The following is a 6,804-nucleotide window of genomic DNA, read 5'->3' as shown; positions in this document are numbered from 1 at the left end:
TCCCTGCGTTCCTAATTCACAAGCCACAAAACCTTCCCTTTGCTCTGTTGTTAGCTGTTACAGGTTGGATTTATAGCAGTCTCCAAAAGCAACGGTAATATACATGTTACTCAGGCAGAGGTAGGACCATCAACAAACATTTATCGTTCCCTGACTAACTGAGGGACACCGTGCTTGACACTGGTTCCACTCTCAAGGAATTTATGCAATCAGGACACAAAGACCAATAGAGTCCTGCAGAGCTTCAGTTGTGAGAGATCTGTGTAGGTAACAAGAGCATGCAGAGGGAGGTATAGTAATCCAGGAGTAGGGAACCAGGTCAGGAAAAAAGGTGGCTCCAGAAGGAAGAGGAGAAAAGTGGGAAGTATATTTTGGGCAGAGGTCAGTGAGAGCTGGGCTTGCAAACACAAATGCTCACTAGGGCCAGACATAAAATGAGTCAGGTTGGAGGATTGTGGGGGACCTCGTTGCTCCTCTGCAAAGCGCTGCTGTGCCCAATAGATGAATGTTACCAGAGGACACCTCGGTGTTGTCCAATCTTCCAGTTTTTCAGGAAGAGTGAGGAATCTTCATTCTGTTAGGAAATGTATTACTTTTAAATGTTGACAACAATTTTTAAAAATTAAAACAGTATGTGAGCCCAACTTAATACGTGTGTTGGCTGACTCTGGACTGTGGGTCTTCCATGAGAGACTGATGCTGTCAGCAAAGGCATCACGTGGGAGGCGTGATTGTAAAAAGGAGACATGGAGCAGATGGTTTGTATAGAAGAATAATAGGAGAGTTTGGGGGTTCAATGGGGCCTCAAGTCCTGTTAACAGGTTAGTCAAGAGGAACGTGTGCAGAACAATATTTTAGGAAGATATATTTGGTAGCTGGGTGAAGGATGAGTCAGACATGGGAAAGACTAGAATACTGTTTTATTTAAAGATTTGATTTCTGTGTTTTTTATTGTAAACTGGGGTCCAAGTTATTTCCATATGAAACAGTAAGGTTTTTGTCCTATGAGCCTGCAGTAGAAGTGATCTCTTTGTCACTTCCTGACAGAAGCATTGAAATGACAGGTAATTCTGTGAGGAGGTGGAGGGGAGGATTCACATTGTACAAAGTCTTCGAGTACAAGCTAATAAAATTCCCATCAGGTATTTCTACACTTTCCCCAAAGCCCCTCCTTGATCCCCAGCCACTGAGTCTCCTCTCTCAAGTCTGTCCCCTTCCATCACTACCTGTGCATCGCTCCTCCCAAAGAGCCTTGTGGTAACACAACTGTCTATCACGGCACCCAGATCTTCCTTCCAAAGAGAATCTGTCATGAACTGAGCTAGCCTGAAGCCTCTAGCTGCAGTACCTTTGGGATCCACCACAGGCATGCTCTCCACAGGCTGCTCTCAGCCAATAACTGAACGCGAGACCTTTCTAATGGCCAATATTTACTCTGGGGTCCTCCGCTGTGCTGGCTGAGATTTTCTTGGAGCTGCACTTCAGTTGACACCTCTTTCCCTTCCTTCCTCCCCATTTCCTTTCAGAGTCAGACATGCTTCTTGGTCTGAAGGTTTCCCCTACCTAGCTCTGGTCCCTCACCCCTGTATCTTTTACAGTCTTTTCTTCCAATAAATCTTCTGGGCTTCTACTTCTATCTTGGCACTTGCTTCTCAGGGGACCAAAATGATGCACTTGGAACAGGAATTAGTCCAAGAAGGTAGATAGTAGTATGGTTTGGGGACAGAATCCCTCACTGCCTGGCTGGCAAGGAAGACCTCATCCTGTATGGAGTGTGGGGCACGGATCATCTCTGGCACAAGATGGTAGTCTAATTGCAAAAGCTTTCATGGTATCAGGCCTGTGAAAGTTATAAGGGGAACAATTCATACAAGGACAATGGACTTGTGGGCTTTGACAAAGTTTTCCTATACCCTGCAAAGGGATTATGAAAAATAAACAGGTAGACGCTATGTGTGAAAGACAAAAAATAAAATAAATAAATAAATAAAATAAGGGGGAGGAGATACAGACACTTCCCTAGAAGAGAAGTGGATGGCAAATAGACCTGTAGAAAGATGCTCAGGATGGTGAGTTATTAGAAAAATGCAAATTAAAACCAGAGTGAAACATAACTAACTATACACCTAATAGAATGGCTATGATTAAAAATACAGGTAACTCAAAGTCCTGGCAAAAATATATAACTACTGTAACTCTTATAGACAGCTGATAGGGATGCAAAGCGGTACAGCCTCTTGGTTAAAGTTTGGCAGTTTTTTTTTTAATAAACTTAAACATACAAATTATCATTTGACCCAGCAATCTCACTCCTAGCAACCTACTCAGGAGAAATGAAAACATAGCCTTTACATGAAGACCTGATATGTGAATGCAGTAGTTTTATTCATAATCGCCAAAGACTGGAAAAACACAAATGTCCATCTGATGGGGAATGACTAAGAAAATCGTGGTACATCCACACAATGGAATACTATTCAACAACAACAAAAAAGAACAAGCCACTGATACGTACAACAACATGAATGAATCTCAAATACGTTATGGTAAGTGAAAAATAAAAAAGCCAGATGCAAAAAACCTCTTGAATAATTCCATGTATATGACATTTTGTAAAAGCCCCGGGGACAGACAGATCAGTGGTTTCCATGATCTGGGGTTGGAGAGAAGATTGAATACAAAGTTACATGATGGGGAAGCTTTTGGGGAGTGATGATAATAGCATGCATCTCAGTTGTAGTGGTTGTTACATGACTGTATACGTTTGTCAAGATTGATCCAAACATTCATCTAAATTTTACTATATGTAAGTTTTACTTTAAAAACCTGAATTAAAAAAAAAAAAACACCTAAGTATGAAAGCCAAAGACTCCTTTTGGTAACTTACAAAGCAGAGCATGTCTTTGGCAGTAGAATGAGGACATAGCTGAAGAGTAGTCAGCAGTTAACAGAGTCACAGACCCACAAAGATAATTGAATGGTCAGGCAAAGCAGGTGTGTTATGCTGAGATCAGGGCTCTGGTTGAGAAAAGTTGGAACCCTCAGTCATGGAATGGGGACATTTGGTGACTGTCCCCCAAGACTATGGCTTTGCAAATTCCCTGAATTATCTGAGCTGCCAACATGCCCCACCTCTCCATATTGAGAGCTAGCTCTTTCCCCAGACAGGAAGATACTACAGAGGTCCCTTAATACAACAAGTGACCCCTTAGGACACAATCGCTTCTCGTGCCAGGTGGAGAAATATGGTCAAGTGCCAGCGTCCCCCTGCTGAGATGTGCTGGGCATGATGAGAGAAGACAGTACATTCCAAAGGGGCTGGAGGCATTAGCCAGTATAGACTAACAGCAGCCAGGGGTATACTCATGGCATTTGATGATGAAGGTATTTGATCAAAGAGGCAAGAATGTAAGATTGGATAGGCAAGAGTTCATTGTCCTGGAGACAATTTAGCATCCTGGCAAGGACCCTGGGAGGTAAGGCAAATTTGTGACTGGACAGTTCCTTGAAACAGAGAAAGTGACGACCTTCCCAGAAAGTATTTATTATGGAAGAAGTAAATTTGCTCTGAAAAAGTAAACAGACAAAATGACTCGGTTAGTTGATGTGACCAGAATTGGCATGACTGCCACATGAATGGAGGGGCCATCTAACCAAAGATGGCAGTCACATATGGGCCCAAGGGCATGAATTTCCCATAATATAGCTATCGCTGCTTCTGAATGTCCAAGCTTCCAGCAGCAGGTACCAGTGCTAAGCCTGCAATAAAGAACATCTCTTAAAAAGACCAAATTGCCACTTGGTAGAAATACATAGGATCCTTTTGAGGACAGGGTCTGATTCAGTCTCACAGTATAGACAGCTATTCCAGTATGAGTTTGCATTTCCCGTCCACAGAGCCTCAGCCTGCACTACTATTTGGGAGCCTATGGAATGTCGGATTCACAGGCATACATCTGTCACATTATAACATCCAACGGGACACCCACTTCACACTTAAGGAAGCCCATGACCATGGGTCCTGGTTGTACCAAATACCACATCATCCAGAAGCAGCCACCCCAAAGAACACTAACCTTTTAATGGCCCAACTTCCAGTGCCAGCAGGTATAATACTTTGTAAGAGAGGGTGTCATCCTCCTTCAGTGTATACACTGAATCGGAGACTTTTTTATGGAACTGTGTCCCCAGTAGGAAAAATAGATGGTCCCAGGAACGAAGGAGTGGAAACAGGAATACTTTTATTTCTACTATCATTTCTTAACATTGTATCATCCTTTCTAATAGCTCACAGGGATATTGATTTCCTGGCCACTCCACGGTGGGCTTCACAGGGTTAGAACTCCTGGTCCCCAAAGGGGGTGCATTCTTGTCTGGGATGTGGCCAGAATTCCACTGAACACAAGTTAAGGCTGCTTCTGAGGCTCCTTGAGCTCTTTGTCACCAGGGACCAGCAAGTGAGAAGGGAAGTCACCTTCTTGGCAAGGGTAATTGATTCCATCAATAGGAGGAAGTAAGACCACTATACATCATGGGCACGGGAGGAATACTTCTGGTAGGTACTCAGGGGATCCACTTGTGTGACTCTTAGTACTCCATTACCCAACTGTATTGTAAAAGGAGACGTACAACTGCCCTGGCCAGAGAAAGGCATGCTCAGACCTCGCAGTAATGTGGTCTGAGTCATATCCCCAGATAAGTCTCCAAGACTTGCAGAGGTACCAGCTGAGGATGAAGGGAATTTACAATGGATAACAGAGGAGGGGAAAATTGAACCCAATTGCAACCCCCCAACCAACTACAGTGATGGGGTCTGAGGTTCGTTATGCTGACCTCCCTCCTCTGAGTTTCTCCTCAGGAAGCAAAGTCCACAGTAACTGTAGAAGAGCTGCTGCCCGATCTTGCATGGAGAAGAGGGTCACATGGCTGAACTGCAGTGGTCATGGATTTGGTGGCCACTCCCTCTCTCTCTCCAAGAGAGCTTGCTGCAAGAACTGTATGTAGTTAGGTGACAGTCTCGAGCTGCAGAACGTTCTGGATCCTGTGCAAGATTCACACACACTGTAATCATGTTCTCTTGAATGTGCATGGCAGGGGTACTATAGCTTGGCAGTTTCCACCCAACTCAGGACCCCTCTCACACGGCCATCTCTGGCTTGTGCCTCCCTGCTGGGCTGGCAGAGACTTTCTGAGAGCTGAAGCACAGTCCTAGGCTCTTCTCACCCAAGTCCCCTTCCTTTTCTCATTCCTCTCAGAGGTGTTAGACCTACATCACAGTCTTGAAGGCTCTCCCTGCCTTCAGGGAAAGTCTACTCCCTCTGTTCTGCAAGAGCAACATCATCATCAGGAGGGAGAAGTCTCTTTTGTTGGGCAAATGCCTGCACAGAAGCTGGACTTTAATGGGATCAAGCACAAGAAAGATGGTACTTCCCCCAATAAACCTTCTATTTCTAATTCTGTTCCCCAGAAGGAGGACTGACAATCACTCTTTCTTATGCTACTAAAAGGAGGAACAAAAATTAATATTTTGCCATATTTTAACATTCAGAACACACAGGTATTAAAATTGAGGGGACAGACTTCATTTACACAAATATAACCATTTATATTTTAGGGGAGCACCATCCCAAAAGTGAGTGCACATGTAGTGTATCTGCTGGAGAAATTTCCAAAAGTTCTTCAGTTTTTAATCTATTCTTTTAGATCTCATCAAGTTTTATTAATGTCCACACTCATTATCTTAAAACACACAAGTCAATTTTTCTGTTCCACAACATGTTAAGAAAAATACAAATTTCTATTAAAAAAGAAGCTGCTGGCATTAAAAAAAAATAATCTGACAGCTTTAGAGGGGCTTGCACTATTATGTTTAATTGGTTTTGAGTGTTTTCAAAAAAATGTGTATTTATTTATCTTTGAGAGAGTGAGAAAGCGAGCCCGCATTCACCTGCATGCCTACAGGTGGGGGAGGGGCAGAGAGAGAGGGAGACACAATCCCAAGCAGGCTCTGAGCTGTCAATATAGAGCCTCACACAGGGCTCAAACTCACAAGCCCAGAGATCATAATCTGAGCAGAAACCAAGAGTTAGATGCTTAATCGACTGAGCCATCCAAGCGCCCCTTGAGTGTTTTCATGTCCCAACCAGATTTTATGCAAATAGAGAACAAGGTTTATGCTTTATATTTTATATATCCCTCTTAGGCCCTAGGTACTCTGCCTGTGCTTAACAAGTTCTCAATAAACAAGTGTTTTTCTCTCCCCATGTCCTCTCCTCTTTCAGCACCTCCCTAGGGTAATGGTCATTATTCCTTTCAGGGCCAAATCATTCCTTCTCTTGTTTTCCTTCTCCCAATATGCCTAAATATTTAACATGATTATTTTTCAGGGCGCCTGGTTGGCTCAGTCGGTTAAGTGTCTGACTTTTGATTTCGACTCAGGTCATGATCTCATGATTGTGAGTTTCAGTCCTCTGTCAGGCTCTGTGCTAGGTGCAGAACCTTCTTGAGATTCTCTCCCCCCCTCTCTCTGTCCCTTCCCAGCTTGTGCATGCTCTCTCATAAATAAATAAATAAATAAATAAATAAATAAATAAATAAATTGTTTTTCCTTATAAAAACAAATATGCTAATTGAAAATAGTGAAATCTACCCAACTATATATAAAGAAAGCATTACTAAAGTCTTCCCATCCCTTCCATTCATCTTTCCCACCCCTGCCCCAAGGGTAAGCAATGGCCAACATTTTCGTGTACCCTGGTCCACATCTTTCCTCATGCTCATACAGAAATGTGAAAACAAGTGTAC

The sequence above is a fragment of the Puma concolor genome, chromosome B1 (genome assembly GCF_028749965.1).
Source record: "Puma concolor isolate L17-30 chromosome B1, mPumCon1.1.hap2, whole genome shotgun sequence".
Taxonomy (NCBI): Eukaryota; Metazoa; Chordata; class Mammalia; order Carnivora; family Felidae; genus Puma; species Puma concolor.
This window is presented reverse-complemented; position numbering follows the sequence as displayed.